This window comes from Macaca nemestrina, chromosome 17 (assembly GCF_043159975.1).
Source record: "Macaca nemestrina isolate mMacNem1 chromosome 17, mMacNem.hap1, whole genome shotgun sequence".
Taxonomy (NCBI): Eukaryota; Metazoa; Chordata; class Mammalia; order Primates; family Cercopithecidae; genus Macaca; species Macaca nemestrina.
In genome coordinates, this window is record NC_092141.1 from 20518101 (window position 1) to 20535381 (window position 17281).

Consider the following 17281-nt stretch of genomic DNA (forward strand, 5'->3'; position numbering starts at 1 on the left):
TATTTGATGTTCTCTGTTTTGTTTTTTGTTTTGTTTTGTTTTAATTTGTCTAACTAGTGGCCTTCAGTATCATTTATCCTTTTGGTTTCATTGATCCTTTGTATGGATTTTGGGGCCTCAAATTTCTCAGGTATACTCTGATTTTAGTTATTTCTTTTCTGCTGCCAACTTTGGGGATTTTTGTTCTTGTTTTGTAGTTCCTCTCAGCACAGTGTCAGCTTATTAATTACTGATCTAACTTTTCGACATATTTGTTTTGTGCTATGAGCTTTCCTCTTATGCTGCTTTTGCTGTATCCCAGAAGTTTTGGTATAATGTTTCTTTTTGCTTATTACAAATAATTTTTTGATTTCTGCCTTAAATTATTTCTTTTCCTAATGTCATTTAGGAGCCAGTTGTTTGATTTCCATGTAATTGTGTGATTTTCAGAGATCTTTTTGGTATTCATTTCTATTTTTATTGCAGTGTAGTCCAAGAGTATGGTGTCGTGTGATTTCATTTTTAAAAAATTTATTACGACTTGCTTTATGGCCAAGCATATTGTTGATCTTGGAGTAAGTTCTTTGTGCAGATGAGAAAAAAGTGTATTCTGTGGTTGTTTGGTGGAGCATTCTGTAGATGTCTATTAGGTGCAATTAGTCAAGTGTTAAATTTAAGCCCAGAATTTCTTTGTTAGTTTTTTGTCTCGATGATTTGCCTTAACACTATCAATGAGGTGTTAAAGCCTCCCACTGTTATTGTGTGACTGAGTCTTTTGGTAGGTCTGGAAGGACTTGGTTGTTTTTGAATCTGGGTGTTCCAGTGTTGGGTGGGTATGTATTTAGGATAGGGATATCTTCTTGGTGAATTGAGTCCTTTATCATTGTGTAATGCCCTTCTTTGTCCTTTTTTGGCTGTTGTTGGTTTAAAGTCTGTTTTTTGGCTGTTGTTGGTTTAAAGTTTGTTTTTTGCAAGGGGTGACAGATCTTTGTCCATCCCTTTGCTCAGAGCCTGTGGGTGCATTACATGTGAGATGTGTCTTCTGAAGATAGCAGACTGTTAGTTCTTGTTGTTGGTTTGTTTTTTTAATTCAACGTGCCACTCTGTGCCTTTTAAGTGAGGCATTTAGACCATTGAATTCAGTGTTAATATTTATATGTGAGATTTTGACTCTGCCATGATGTGTTTAGCTGGTTGCTTTGTACTCTTGATTGTATAGTTGTGTAATAGGGTCTGTGGTCTATGTACTTAAGTGTGTTTTTGTGGTAATGGGTATTATTCTTTCCTTTCCATATTTAGGACCCCCTTAAGAATATCTTATAAGTCTGGTCTAGTGGTAATGAATTCCCTTAGTGTTTGTCTGGAAAAGATTGTATTTCTCTGTCACTGATGAGGCTTAGATTAGAGTTACATGAAGTTCTTGGCTGAAATTTCTTTAAGGGTGCTGAAAATAGGCCCCACTTTCATCTGGCTCATAAGGTTTTTGCCAGAAAGAGGTCAGCTGTTCACCTGATGCAGGTGTTTTAGCTGCCTGTAAGATTTTTCCTTTCATGTTGACCTTGGAAAGTCTAATGGGCTGTGTATTTTGGGGATGGTTGTAGAGGTTCTGTGAATTTCTTGAATTTTTCCATCAACCTCTCATGAGATGGGGGAAATTTTCATGAACTGTATCCTCAGATATGTTTTCCAAGTTGCATACTCTCTCTCCTTCTCTCTCAGCAATGCCAATGAGTCATAGATTGGTGTCTTTACAAAATCCCACATTCCTCAGATGTTTTGTTCATTTTTAAAATTGTTTTTTCTTTATTTTTGTCTCGGTTGATTCAAAAGACTGATCTTTGACTTCTGTAATCCTTTCCTCTACTTGGTCTCATCTGGTTTTGAAGTTCCCTCCTGTGTTGAATTTTGCAGCTCCAGAAGTTCAATTTGCCTCTTTTTAAAAATGGCTATGTCGTGTTTCAACTCCTGGATGGTTATACTGGTTCCTTGGATTGGGTTTCAGCTTTCTCTTTAATCTCATTGAGCTTTGTTGTCGTTGAGATTCTGAATCGCATGTCTGTCATAAAGCATGTCATTACACTTCAATCTGGTGAGATTTTATTGCTGGGGAGCTAGTGTGATTTTTTTGGAGGTAATGAAACTCTCTGATTTGTTGAATTGTTGGAGTCCTTGTGCTGATTATTCCTCATCTGAGAGTGCTGCAGTTTCGTTATCTTTTTGAAATTCCTGTCATTTGGATGGGGATTTTTGTTTTTATGTTCTTTTCTTCCCTTTGAGGGTTTGTGGTGTGTATTATGTATCGTTGATTGGCTTTGTTTCTGGGTGGTTTCAGATGGCCAGGACTCCACGCAGATTCCTTCGTTGTGGCTACTTTCCTGCACTGGGTTTCACAGATGTGTGTTGAAGGTATATAATAATTTTTGTTTGGTGGTGTAATTCAGTCTGCAATCCAGGAGATGGTGCTCTAGAGTACGGGCTGGCAAGCCTCTTTTCTATTTCAGTGTGTTTGCAGCAGTGCTCTGGGGAAGAGGGAGAAGTAGGATTGGGAAGGTGAGAGATAACCCCCCTCACCAAATCAGTTCCTGGAACTTGGGAGAGCCCCCTCCAATCACTGGTGCCACACATGAATTTTATGGGCTGCACACCTCCCACCCTTAGGGCGGCCCAAGCCACAAGTTAGGTTGCTAAGAGACCAACAACTCCCTGGAGACCTGCTGGTCCTCTGGGCTTAGTAGAGTCAGAGCAGGTTGTAGAGTATGTCTGTGTGTCTGCGGGTGGTCTGTTGATACAATGTCGGTCAAGGCGGGAGGATCCCCAGGCAGGGCTGTGGTTCTGTGGGGTGCAGCTGGTGTGGTGCCCATGGCCCAGGGTATTTTGCCCAGCAGACGGTTGTGGGGACCACCCAGCCGCACTTGCCCAACCAGGCCTCCCTCCATTGTCTGCCCCCAGGGCAGGCCCAACTAGGCAGTTTTGTCTCCCATCCTTCCATACCCAGATCACTGGACTGTTAGCTGTTTCAGGCTCCCTCAGGCAGAGGCCGTGGACAGACAGGTTACACCCTTCCTGGACAGGTCTTGTAGAACAGGGTTCCCAACCTCCAGGTGGTGGACCACTACCAGTCAGTGGCCTGTTAGGAACTGGGCCGCACAGCAGGAGGTGAGGGGAGGGCTGGTGAGTGAGCATTACCACCTGAGCTTTGCCTCTTGTCACATCAGCAGTGGCATTAGCTTCTCATAGGAGCACAAGCCCTGTTGTGAACTGTCTACGTGAGGGATCTAGGTTGCGTGCTCTTAATGAGAATCTAATGCCTGATGATCTGAGGTGGAATAGTGCCATCGTGAAACCATCCTCACCCCCGCTGTCTGTGGAAAAATTATTTTCCACAAAGCCAGCCCCTGGTGCCAAAAAGGTTGAGGACTGCTGTTGTAGAGGGAGCTCACTTGGCTCCCACACTGGCATATGAACTCAGGCCTCCCTCTTCTTGGCATTCTGAGAGAGGAAACTTCTCCTGTTCTTGAGCTCAGGCCACAGATACCAGCTCAATATACTTGAGCAGCGTGCTTGAATCCTGGGGGTATCAAGACCAGGTTCATGACTTTGTCTTCTGGTCCCATGGGGTTGAGCATTGGCTGTGCTGGGGATGGGGGCTGAACTACTCCCAGGCCTCTGACAAAGCACTCAGATGGGGCAGTGGAGGCTATGCTGTGTGCTTACCCTTGTGTGAGTAGCCAGGCAGGGGCCTTGGGAGGGACTGGTGGACAAAAAGGTACACAGACCAGATATGCTGCAGTCCCATGGTAAATGCAGCCCTACTGTCTGCTGGCCTGGTGGTAAACAGGAGCTAGAGTCATTCAGAACAAGGTGGAGAGCCTTGGGGGATGGGTGCCTATGGTCATGTTTTGCTGCAGCTGCACCAGGTGCCAAACCCTCTGGGCTGTATGCAGGTTTGAGCTCTGCCTATGACTATTCGCCAGCCAGTTCCTCTTGCCAATTCAGGTGTCTTTGTGGGTGCAGGGATCTCTGGGAGCTAGTATCCCAGAGTTCCTTGCTGGGAGTGTGGTGCTGCACAGTTCCTTCACTCACCCCTTCCTTAGTTTCTGGATTGGGGAGTGATTCTAGTGCTTGGTGACTCTGTGCAGGCTTCCCAGATTTCTTCCTCTTCATCCTTGATGCCTGCATTACCTCTCTATCAAATTTCAGTGTTTTCTCTCCAAAGACCTGCTTGAAGTGTGATTATTTACTTGATATTTTGGTTTCTTTCTCACAGAGAGGCATTTCCTGGCTGCATGTGGTGACCATCTTGTTTCTCCCTCAAAAATTGGTATTTAATAGAGCTTGCATTGAATCTGTAGACCGCTTTCAGTAATAAAGTCATTTAACCAATATTCTTCCAGTCTGTGAGCATGCAATATCTTTCCATATTTGTGTCCTCTACAATTTCTTTCGTCTTGTAGTTTGTTTGTTTGTTTGTTTGTTTGTAAAGGTCTTTTATCTCTTTAACTTTTTCTGAGGCATTTTATTATTTTGTAGCTAGAGTAGTGGGACTGCCTTCTTGATGTCTTTTTATTCTAGTTGATTATTAGTGTATAGAAATGTTACACATGCCATTGGCACTGTTTTTATATGCTGATTTTGTGGCCTGAACCTTGCTGAATTTTTTAGTTCTAACAGACTTTTTTGGTGGCATATTTATGGTTTTCTGTATATGAGATCAGGTCATGTGCACTGGGAGACAATTTGACTTTCTATTTTCCAGTTTGGATCCCCTTTATTTCTCTGATGATTTTTGTATCTGTGTCCTTCAGGGATATTGGCATATAGTTTTGTTTTTGTGTCTCTGTCTGGGTTTGACCTTAGAGTAATACTGACTTTTAGAATAAACTATGAAGATTTTGGAATAATTTATGAAAAATTGGTGTTAGTGTTTCCTTAAAACTGTAGAAGAATTCAGAGTAAACTTAACCCAATTTTAGACATTTCTTTGTGGGGATACTTTATTGCTGATTCAATTACATTACCTGTTATTGGTCTGTTCAGGTTTCCATTTCTTCTTGGTTCATTCTAGCTGGTTATACATTTCCAGGAATGTATACATTTTCCCTAGGTTTTGTAGTCTGTTGGCATATAGTTGTTCATAATAGTCTCTCATGACCCCATCTATTTCTTTGGTATCAGTTTTAATATATACTTCTCTGTTTCTCTTTTTATTTACTTGAGTTTTCTCTTTTTTCTTGTTTAATATGGTTAGTTTATCAGTTGTGTTTATATTTTCCAAAAATCATCTTTTACTTTGAAGGATGTTTTGTTTGTTTGTTTTGCTTTTTTACTCTACCTCATTCAGTTCTGCCCTGCCTTTATCATTTCTTTCCTTCTACTATGTTTGAGTTTTGGGTCCGTTCTTGCTTTTTTGGTTTCTTCAGGTACATTGTTAGGTTGTTTATTTGAAGTCTTTCTCTTTTTTGGATGTAGCTGTTAATTGCTATAAATCGCCCTCTTAGTGCTTCTTTTGTCACTTTCTATAGTGGTTGATTTTTTTCCCCATTTTCATTGGTTTCAAGGTATTTTTAATCTTTTTCTTAATTTATTGATTGGCCCAGTTGTTCATTCATAAGCAGGCTGTTTAATTTCCATGTGTTTGTACAGTTTACAAAGTTTTTGTCGTTATTGATTTCCATTTTTATTCCAATGTGGTTTGAGAAAATACTAGCTATGAGTTTTTAAATGCAATATATGGTCTATTCTGGAGAATGTTCTTTGTGCTAATGAGAAGAATGTGTATTCTGCAGCTTTTTAATGAAATGTATAAGTGTCAGCTAGGTCCATGTGGTCTATAGTGCAGGTTCATTTTGATGTTTCTTTGTCAGTTTTCTGTTTAGATGATCTCTTCAATGCTGAAAGTCAGGTGTTGGAGTCCCTATCTATTATTGTACTGGGGACTATCTGTCTCTTTAGTTTCAGTGATGTTTGCGTTATATATCTGTGTGCTCAGGTGTTGAGTGCATATACCTTTATAACTATTGTATCCTCTTGCTGAATTGATCCTGTTATTATTATATAATGACCTTCTTTTTCTCTTTTTTTGTTTAACTTAAGATCTATTTTGTCTAATATAAATATAACTACTCCTGCGTGCTTTTGGTTTTCATTTGCATGGAATATCCTTCCATCCTTTCACTTGCAGGCTATGTGACTTTACAGGTGAAGTGAGTTTCTTGTAGGCAGCATATCATTTGGTCTTTTTTGTAATCCATCCATTCTATCTATATCTTTATTTGAGGAATTTAAATCAGGTATAGTCAAGGTTTTTATTGATAGGTGAGGACTTACTCCTTTCATTTTAATAATTGTTTCGTGATTGTTTTGTCTATCCTCTGTTCCTTTTTTCCTCTTTTATTGTTTACCTCTACAATTTAGTGGTTTCCTGTAGTGATAATGTTTGATTCCTTTCTCTTTTTCATTTTTGTACCTGCTCTACCAATGAGTTTTATAGTTTTTTGATTTTCATGGTGGTAGACACTGTCTTTTGCTTCCAGATTGAGGACTCCTGTAAGCATTTCTTGTAGGATCAGTCTAGTGGTGATGCATTCCTTCAGGTTTTGCTTGTCTGAGACGTTATTTCTTTTTCAGTTTTATTTATTTATTTATTGGAGACAGAGTCTCACTCTGTTGCCCCAGCTGGAGTTCAGTGGCATGAACTCAGTTCACTGCAACCTCTGCCTCCCAAGTTCAAGCAATTTTCATGCCTCAACCTCCTGAGTAGCTGGGACTACAAGCATGAGCCACCATGCTTGGCTAATTTTTTTGTATTTTTAGTAGAGATGGGGTTTTGCCATACTGCCCAGGCTGGTCTTGAACTCCTGAGCTCAGGCAATCTTCCCACCTTGGCCTCCCAAAGTGCTAGGATTACAGGGATGAGCCACTGCACCTGGCCCCTCTTTTTCAGTTTTAAAGGATAGCTTTGCTGGATATAGTATTCTTGACAGGCAGTCTCTTTCTTCCTGCATATTAAATATATCATCTCATTCTCTCCTGTCCTCTAAGGTTTCTGCTGAGAAATACGCTGTTTGTCTGATACAGATTCCCATGCATGTGACTTGGTGTTTTTCTCTTGCTCTTTGTCTTTGACTTTTAACATTTGACTGTGATGTGCCTCAGAGAAGACTTTTTAAATTGTATTTCTTTGGGGATCTTTGAGATATCTGTATCTAGATGTTTATATCTCTCACAAGACTTGGGAGTTTTTCAGCTATTATTTCATTAGATTGGTTTTCTGTGCCTTTTCCCATCTCTTCTATTTCTGCAACTCCCAATATTCGAAAAATTTTTGGCTCATGATGGCCCATATATAACATATACTGTCTTCTTTCTTTTTCTTTTCTTTTCTTTTTTTTTTCCTTTTTGCTTTTTATTTGTCTGACCTCATATAAAGACCTCTCTTCAAGTTCAGAAATTCATTCTTCTGCTTGATCTAGTCTATTGCCAACATTTTCAGTTGTTTTTATTTTATGTATTGAATTCTCAGTTCCAGGATTTCTGTTTGGTTCCTTTGAATGCTGTCTTTTTCATTGTTGAATTTCTTATTTAGATCATAAATTGTTTTCCTGATTCCTTTGTATTATCTATCTTTCCTATCAGGAATCTTTCCTGATTCCTTTGCATTATTGTATATCTCACTATGTTTCCTTAAGATCATTATTTTGAATTTTATAGGTTTTGTTTTCTTTGGGATTTGTTACTGGAGAATTACTGTATTCCTTTGGAAGTGTCATGTTTCTTTGATTTTTCATACTTCTTATGTCCTTTATGTTGATAGCTGTGCAGCTGGTGTAACAGTCACTTCGTGTAGTTTTAGGTGTCGACTTTTTTCTGTAGATGTATCTATGTTGTTGGTTGAATATGGTGCTTTGGCATTGATGATGGGGGAGGTGCATTGGTGTAGTCTCCATATACTTATGTTTTCTTCTGCTGTAATCAACATCAGTGTCAGGTAAGTTCCTCAGTGGCTTACGGTGTAATTGTTAGTAGTGGGGGATGTTGTGGTGAGGCCTTGATGGTGATGGGGAGGACAGCAGGCCAGTCCTCAGGCACATTGATGGCATATACAAGTACTAGACTGGCAGCACCAGGACAGGCTTGCCAGTTTTTGGTGGCAGTAGGGTACCTGAGTGGGCTGGCCCTTGGGCTTCCAGGTGGTGTGTGCTGGGATCAGAGGTGGCAGTAGCAGGCCAGCCCAAAGGACCTTGGTGACACTTGTGGCACTGGAGATGACAGTAGCAGCTGGGGGTCGGACCTCGGATCCCTTGGTAGCATGCATGGGCACTGGTAGTGGTGAAAGCAGGCTGCATGGGCATTTCTCTAGGCGCCTGTGAGGAATATTTGGGTGGGTACCTATGGCAGTGTGTGGAGCAGGTTTGTCCACAGGTTCACTGAAGGCATGTGCAAGAGACTTTGTCAGTGGCTGCTGAGGCAGCCCTGTCTTTATGCTCCTGGATGCCTTGTGCAGGTGCCGGTGGGGCAGTAGGACTGTCCTTGGTGTTAGTGGTAGATGGCGCCTGGGTAAATGCACACAGACCTGGTTGGGGTGGGCTGCTCCTCAGGGCCCTGGACAGTGTATGTGAGCACTGAAGCAACAACAGCAGAAACAAGCAAAGTAGCCTTGTCTTCAGGCTCTCATATGGCTCACATGGGCACTGCCCCTGGTGGGTTTGGCAGGCTTGTTCTCAGGCTCCTTCATGGTACACTTGAGTGGGCCAGTTCTCCGGCCTCCTAAACGTATGCACAGGTATGCATAGTACTGCCACTGAAGGGGACAGGGCTGCTGTTGGTGGCAGTGGTATCAGTCAGTGGCTCCCAGGCTCTGGAGAGCACACACTTAGGATCCCTTTGACCTAGAACAGTTTCCCTGGTGGGCTATTAGGTGACCACCTATTACCACAGGTATAGGGGGCTGTGGGGCTAGGGATTTGGGGGAATCTGTCCTGGCTTTGAGATGATCCTGGCTGGACTGGCTACCTCAGTTCCCTTTCCTTCTGTCATCAGAGGATCCCTATCAATTTCCTGCTGAATTCCAGTATGCTGTCTTTGATGCTTTCCTCAAGGTGTGGTTACCTACTTGCTGGTTTGGTTTTTCTTTTTCAAAGAGATGAGTGCTGGATATTCCCAGTCAGCCATCTCGATGATATCTTTGTCTATGCTGTGCATATTAAGGAATGTATAGACATGTTTTTAAACCTGCACAATTAGCCCTATAACTACAATTCTAAAAATTTCTACCACTTGAAAAACACACTCATTTGTAATTATTACCTCCCACCCTATGCACAGGTTTCATTTTGTATGGCAGGCTCAGGCTTAAAGTGCAAGATCCTAACTCCCCACCACACATATACACGTTTCATTTAATATGGCAGCAAGCTCAGGCTTGAAGTGCAAGATCCTACCATCTTTATCACGTCCAGTAGGGATTCACCCTGGGTTGTGGTTTCTGTGGTATAACCCCTTGAGTGCATATCTTGTCAACACAAAGACTTAACTAAAGGGACAAGTTATCTACAACTCACCCACCCAGCATTCTCCTAAACTGCTAGAGACCCTCCTATTGAACAGAGAGAAAATGGGAGTCACAAACGAAATACTAGACCATAGCAGTTCTGAAATACAGCCTGATGTGTACTTCCACTTCTTTGATTTGGACTTCGTGGGAACCATCCTCTGTGGTTGTTTGTGCTGCCTTCTTGGTTCTTTGTTGTATCCTTTTAGTATCCTTTTCATAAGCAATGACCTGTGTTTTCAGCTAAGTAGTTTCCTCAGCCAGCTTTCTCCCTATAGAACTTCTTAGGTCCTAAGGCCTCTTCATTTTTACTGTCTTGGTGTCTTTTAATACAAGCTAGCAAGCAGTGTTATTGTTACTACGATTCTCTTAAATACTTAGAGTCTCTTGTGAATTTTACTTGGGTTCTTGTCATGGAAAAACCTCTTGTCCAGATCTCTTTGAGATAAGCACTTCACCTTGTGCTTCCTGTGAAGCTGTAGTAGGACAGTGCCTTAAGATGCATATACCCCCCATCAAGCTACCAATGAATTTCTTCACAGAATTGGAAAAAACTGCTTTAAAGTTCATATGGAACCAAAAAAGAGCCCGCATCTCCAAGACAATCCTAAGTCAAAAGAACAAAGCTGGAGGCATCACGCTACCTGACTTCAAACTATACTACAAGGCTACAGTAACCAAAACAGCATGGTACTGGTACCAAAACAGAGATATAGACCAATGGAACAGAACAGAGTCCTCAGAAATAATACCACACATCTACAGCCATCTGATCTTTGACAAACCTGAGAGAAACAAGAAATGGGGAAAGGATTCCCTATTTAATAAATGGTGCTGGGAAAACTGGCTAACCATAAGTAGAAAGCTGAAACTGGATCCTTTCCTTACTCCTTATACGAAAATTAATTCAAGATGGATTAGAGACTTAAATGTTAGACCTAATACCATAAAAATCCTAGAGGAAAACCTAGGTAGTACCATTCAGGACATAGGCATGGGCAAAGACTTCATGTCTAAAACACCAAAAGCAACGGCAGCAAAAGCCAAAATTGACAAATGGGATCTCATTAAACTAAAGAGCTTCTGCACAGCAAAAGAAACTACCATCAGAGTGAACAGGCAACCTACAGAATGGGAGAAAATTTTTGCAATCTACTCATCTGACAAAGGGCTAATATCCAGAACCTACAAAGAACTCAAACAAATTTACAAGAAAAAAACAAACAACCCCATCAAAAAGTGGGCAAAGGATATGAACAGACATTTCTCAAAAGAAGACATGCATACAGCCAACAGACACATGAAAAAATGCTCATCATCACTGGCCATCAGAGAAATGCAAATCAAAACCACAATGAGATACCATCTCACACCAGTTAGAATGGCGATCGTTAAAAAGTCAGGAAACAACAGGTGCTGGAGAGGATGTGGAGAAATAGGAACACTTTTACACTGTTGGTGGGATTGTAAACTAGTTCAACCGTTATGGAAAACAGTATGGCGATTCCTCAAGGATCTAGAACTAGATGTACCATATGACCCAGCCATCCCATTACTGGGTATATACCCAAAGGATTATAAATTATGCTGCTATAAAGACACATGCACACATATGTTTATTGCGGCACTATTCACAATAGCAAAGACTTGGAATCAACCCAAATGTCCATCAGTGACAGATTGGATTAAGAAAATGTGGCACATATACACCATGGAATACTATGCAGCCATCAAAAAGGATGAGTTTGTGTCCTTTGTAGGGACATGGATGCAGCTGGAAACCATCATTCTTAGCAAACTATCACAAGAACAGAAAACCAAACACCGCGTGTTCTCACTCATAGGTGGGAACTGAACAATGAGATCACCTGGACTCGGGAAGGGGAACATCACACACCGGGGCCTATCATGGGAAGGGGGTAGGGGGGAGGGATTGCATTGGGAGTTATACCTGATGTAAATGACGAGTTGATGGGTGCTGACGAGTTGATGGGTGCAGCACACCAACATGGCACAAGTATACATATGTAACAAACCTGCACGTTATGCACATGTACCCTAGAACTTAAAGTATAATAATAATAAATAAATAAATAAATAAATAAATAAATAAATAAAAAAGATGCATATACCCTTAAGATCTTTAAAGGAATATGAGGCACCACCTTAAATCTTTCTGAGGTCTTAAGAAAGGGTCTTACACTGACAATCTTGGCTTCACCTTCAGACTGTGTTCTCCTGGCAGCACCCTGGATTTGATCTTATCCCAGAGGCCATTTATCTCAGCAATACAGGTGCCCCTCAAGTTAGGATGGGGTTATGTCTGGATGATGTTTGCATTTGTTATGACTGATATTTTCAATTTATAGGCCATCATAAATTGCAAATATCAGAAGTTGTGGGTGGGTTTTCCATTTATAATAATTTCCATTTACAGTGACTTTATCCTGATGTAACCACCCCTGTAAGCCAAGAGGCTTACACATACCATTTTGTTACTCAACACATATCATGTTCACACTATTATAAAAAGTCAGAAAATGGTGAGTCGAACCATGCTAAGTCAAGGACTGTCTATATTTGGGAATCTGACATGTGGAGAGGCTATAAAAAGGAAACAGATACTTGAACCCAGAAAGTCCTGGTTCCTTTATATGTAGTCGTCTTTCTTTAGCTTATCTCTTGCATTGGTTTTACTTTCAGCAGCTGTGTAGTAACAGTGCAATTTCCTTCAGGTTCCAGTATCATTTTCTTCACTATCCGTGAAACCCTTCCTACCATCTTCTTCGAGGACCATTGGGCTTCCACAAACAGTCTCTTTAAGACTCTTCTTGTTTTCATGCTTATTCTTCTGTAGGTCCTTTCATCTTCCACTTAACTCCTGGTCCAATGATAATCCAACATGTTTTAGTAGTTTTTGTTGTTTTGTTATGCATTCCATATGTAGTGTCAATATCTGTATTAGTTATTTTTTGGTATATAACAAAATGCAGTGTTTCAAAACAACATCTATTTTGTTCACAATCTGCAGTTTTAGGCAAGGCTCAGTGGGGCCAGCTCACTTTTTCTTTACTTGGCATCAGCTGAGGCAACTTAAAGCTGAGAACTAGAATCGTCTAAAGCCTTGTTCATTCACCTGTGCAGCATTTGAAGCTGGCTTTTGGCTGGGACGTTAGTTAGAGAAGTCAGCTCGAACACCTACCTACATGAGGATTCACGGTGTGGTTTGGGCTTTCTCACAGCATGTTGGCTGCATTTTAAGGACAAGTGTCCCTAGAGAGAAAGAGTCAAGTAGAAGCTGTATGACTTTTTGTAACCCCACCTTAGAAGTCACCCAGCAGTTCTGCCACATTATGTTCACAAGAAGCCGGTTGTCAATGCCAGCTTGTATTCAGGAGAGGGAATATCATGGGAGAAGTGGCAAGCAATTTGTAGATGTTTTAAAACCACTGCTTCATTTACCTTTATAAAATAAAAAACAATCATAATTATTTCCTCTAAAGGAAAGCAGTTCTGTCCAACTCAGCACCACTGAAATTTCAGTGCAATTTTTTGTTGTCATTGTTTAATGTGCTCCCTTATTTTGTGTAAAGTAACAATGAATTACAAGACTATACTACTGAATTAAGCCATTTTTCTTCAGAAAAATGGTATGGATCATGCCATTGAACTTTTATACTAGGAGATGTGATTGCTTCTTAATTCCAAGTATCATTACTCTTTGAAATGTAACTCAAATTAGCATAAGACATTTGCAGTTCAGCAAAAGGCTTATGGTATTGGAATCCATTTTTTTTCAAGATTTATTCATTAGAGTCTTATTTTCAGAGTCTTATTATGGGAGCCATTTATTGACTCAGGCCCAAATAATTCAATATGATGCCCTTAAAACTTCATTACAAATTATGGAGAATGATAGTGGGTTACAGCAATAAGAGACTTTGTGCTAACGGGGTGACTTAGAGCCATTTTAAGGAGGACAGCCATGAAACAATTATAGGAAAGCAGAAGTCTAAGATCAAGTCCAAATGTTGTGTGGCAAAGATGATGAAAGTAAAGGACAAATTTTTGTGAATTCTGGTGATTTTAACTTTGTTTTTAATTTTCTGAGTAATCCAAGGGTCTGTATTTTATGAATCTATAACAGTATAGGTAACATTTTATTGCAACTGAATTTATTTAAAACATTATTAGTTTTATGTTAGACCATTCTCAGTCTACCTTCTTCATTACAAAACTATATTGTTTTACTCATGCAGGTTGACCTTATAGAAGCACAGGAAACTGCACCTTTACGATGTCTACATCTGGATGCAGAGAATGAAGTTCTTCAACTTCAACAGACATTATTCTCTATGAAAGCAATACGAAAGCAATGTGAAACACTACAGAAGAATAAGAAGCAGCTGAAACGAGAAGTAGTAAACCTCAAAAGTTATATGGAGAGAAATATGTTAGAATGTGTTGAAGCTGAACAGCATAAACTGTTGATTGAAGAAAAAGCAAAGAAAGAGATAGCAGAAAAATTAAACGAAGCCATTCTCACCTTGCAGGTTGGTTTATTTATCTGTAATGTGCTTTCATTCATTTCACTGCAAATTTTATTTTGGATATATACATCATACGTGTTTTCTCTACTTTCCTGACAGCAATTTCTTTGGTAGACTTCTAGAAGGAAGGTGGTATTTGTTTCTCCATTTAAATATTTTCGTTTCCTTCATTCTTATTCTTATAACTAAATTGATCTTCCATAATAATAATAATCACTAGAGAATCATTTGATTACTAAAGCCAGTTGGCATAATACAAGACTAATAGAAAAAGTAAAAAAAAAAAAATTGTGATTTAGAAATTATACCATACTGTTGAACTGCTTTTAAGTTACATTGTTCCACTTTTAAAATGTAAACTTGATTCTGTCATTCTTTGCAGAATTGTTCTACAATTCAGATTCAATTATTAATGCAGTTGGTACTGATAATATGTTAAGCTTGAACTTCTTTCTTTCTTCACATTGTTCTTAAAATTGTTCTCTGAATCACATACTTAAAATTGTTCTCAGAATCACTGACTCCGAACAAAAGGAAACAAATATACAGTAATTATTCAGGTTATAATTACTTTTAAAATGTTCCCTTTTAATTTATTTTAGAAACAAGCAGCAGTATCTCAAGAACAGTTAGCACAGTTAAGGGAGGATAATACTACTTCAGTAAAAACTCAGATGGAACTCACAATCAAAAATCTGGAATCTGAAATCTCCAGAATAAACACTTCATCAGCCGACTTTAATAAAACCGAATTGGAAAGATATAAGGAACTCTACCTAGAAGAAGTAAAAGTTAGAGAATCCTTGTCAAATGAACTGAATAGGTAAGTCAGTACACAGAATCATAGAAAATAAGTTAAGCTCATTAATTTGCCTTCAAAAGCATAACTTTTAGTGAAACAGATTCAGGAGATTTGTGGGAAGTGAAAGCTTACTAGATTATACAATTTTGGAAAATTGTAAATTATAAATAGTAAATAAGCTTAACCTTTAAGTAAAATTGAAAATAGTAAATGAACATAACCTTTAACATCTTAGTCCAGGACAGTTCATGTCTCTCCAGCTTTTGGTTTTACGTGACTTCCCCCCACCCCTTAATATTCTTATATAGTTAACCTGATCTATTAGGGTTTCAGCTAAGTATTTGTGAAGCTTCATAATTTAGACAGTGATGCCATTATAAAACTTGCTTGTCCGTATTCCCTTTATTTGAAATATTAATGAATTTAATTTTTGGAAGATGACAGCTGAAAACCGAAAGGGTCAAGTACGACTACTCTGGGCACATTCTGGCACTCAGTAAATTCACTTTGCTTGGTTGTGATCATTAGAGGGTGCCTTGAGAAGAAGTGTTCTGTGTCGTTTTCCACTCCACATAAAGGCACACCTGTGAAGTAGAGAATGATTAACATAGAGTTGAAGGGAAGTACAACTTACTAAGTGATCAAAAATAACACCTTGGTCAGCCTGAGCGGGTATGTGGAAGACAGAAAAGGCAGGCCCCACCTCTGGTGCATGGGCCACAGTGTTAGGAGCTGATTGTCCTCGATGCTGCCTTAGTTCTCTTTGATTTCAGCAGTCTTATTCTCCCCTAGGAAAAGTCGCCCTGAATGATTCCTCAGTGACAAATGCTCAATTTTTTTCCAGATAATGGGTGAAAAGTACAAGGGCGGTGAAAACAATTGTTTGAAAATGTCTTTGAGAGATAGTTTTTTAGAAAATCTCTGTTTTACTAAATACAAGTATTTCTAGCTTGTATTTTTACTTTTAGTTTTTTTTTTTTAATTTATTTATTATTATTATACTTTAAGTTGTAGGGTACATGTGCATAACGTGCAGGTTTGTTACATATGTATACTTGTGCCATGTTGGTGTGCTGCACCCATCAACTCGTCATTTACATCAGGTATAACTCCCAATGCAGTCCCTCCCCCCTCCCCCCTCCCCATGACAGGCCCCTGTGTGTGATGTTCCCCTTCCTGAGTCCAAGTGATCTCATTGTTCAGTTCCCACCTATGAGTGAGAACATGCAGTGTTTGGTTTTCTGTTCTTGTGATAGATTGCTAAGAATGATGGTTTCCAGCTGCATCCATGTCCCTACAAAGGACACAAACTCATCCTTTTTGATGGCTGCATAGTATTCCATGGTGTATATGTGCCACATTTTCTTAATCCAATCTGTCACTGATGGACATTTGGGTTGATTCCAAGTCTTTGCTATTGTGAATAGTGCTGCAATAAACATACGAGTGCATGTGTCTTTATAGCAGCATAATTTATAATCCTTTGGGTATATACCCAGTAATGGGATGGCTGGGTCATATGGTACATCTAGTTCTAGATCCTTGAGGAATCGCCATACTGTTTTCCATAATGGTTGAACTAGTTTACAATCCCACCAACAGTGTAAAAGTGTTCCTATTTCTCCACATCCTCTCCAGCACCTGTTGTTTCCTGACTTTTTAACGATCGCCATTCTAACTGGTGTGAGATGGTATCTCATTGTGGTTTTGATTTGCATTTCTCTGATGGCCAGTGATGATGAGCATTTTTTCATGTGTCTGTTGGCTGTATGCATGTCTTCTTTTGAGAAATGTCTGTTCATATCCTTTGCCCACTTTTTGATGGGGTTGTTTGTTTTTTTCTTGTAAATTTGTTTGAGTTCTTTGTAGATTCTGGATATTAGCCCTTTGTCAGATGAGTAGATTGCAAAAATTTTCTCCCATTCTGTAGGTTGCCTGTTCACTCTGATGGTAGTTTCTTTTGCTGTGCAGAAGCTCTTTAGTTTAATGAGATCCCATTTGTCAATTTTGGCTTTTGCTGCCGTTGCTTTTGGTGTTTTAGACATGAAGTCTTTGCCCATGCCTATGTCCTGAATGGTACTACCTAGGTTTTCCTCTAGGATTTTTATGGTATTAGGTCTAACATTTAAGTCTCTAATCCATCTTGAATTAATTTTCGTATAAGGAGTAAGGAAGGGATCCAGTTTCAGCTTTCTACTTATGGCTAGCCAATTTTCCCAGCACCATTTATTAAATAGGGAATCCTTTCCCCATTTCTTGTTTCTCTCAGGTTTGTCAAAGATCAGATGGCTGTAGATGTGTGGTATTATTTCTGAGGACTCTGTTCTGTTCCATTGGTCTATATCTCTGTTTTGGTACCAGTACCATGCTGTTTTGGTTACTGTAGCCTTGTAGTATAGT

General features: G+C 39.6%; 1 pseudogene across 4 annotated transcripts in view; it reads left to right on the forward strand.

Annotated features, from left to right (window-relative positions):
• LOC105493324 (coiled-coil domain containing 144A) overlaps positions 1-17281 on the forward strand; it is a 136456-nt pseudogene that overhangs the window by 84560 nt on the left and 34615 nt on the right. For all 4 annotated transcript variants that reach the window (XR_011615487.1, XR_011615489.1, XR_011615488.1 and 1 more), the window contains 2 exons: positions 13789-14082; positions 14682-14902. The product of XR_011615487.1 is annotated as a coiled-coil domain containing 144A, transcript variant X1 (transcript). The remainder of the gene's footprint in view (positions 1-13788; positions 14083-14681; positions 14903-17281) is intronic.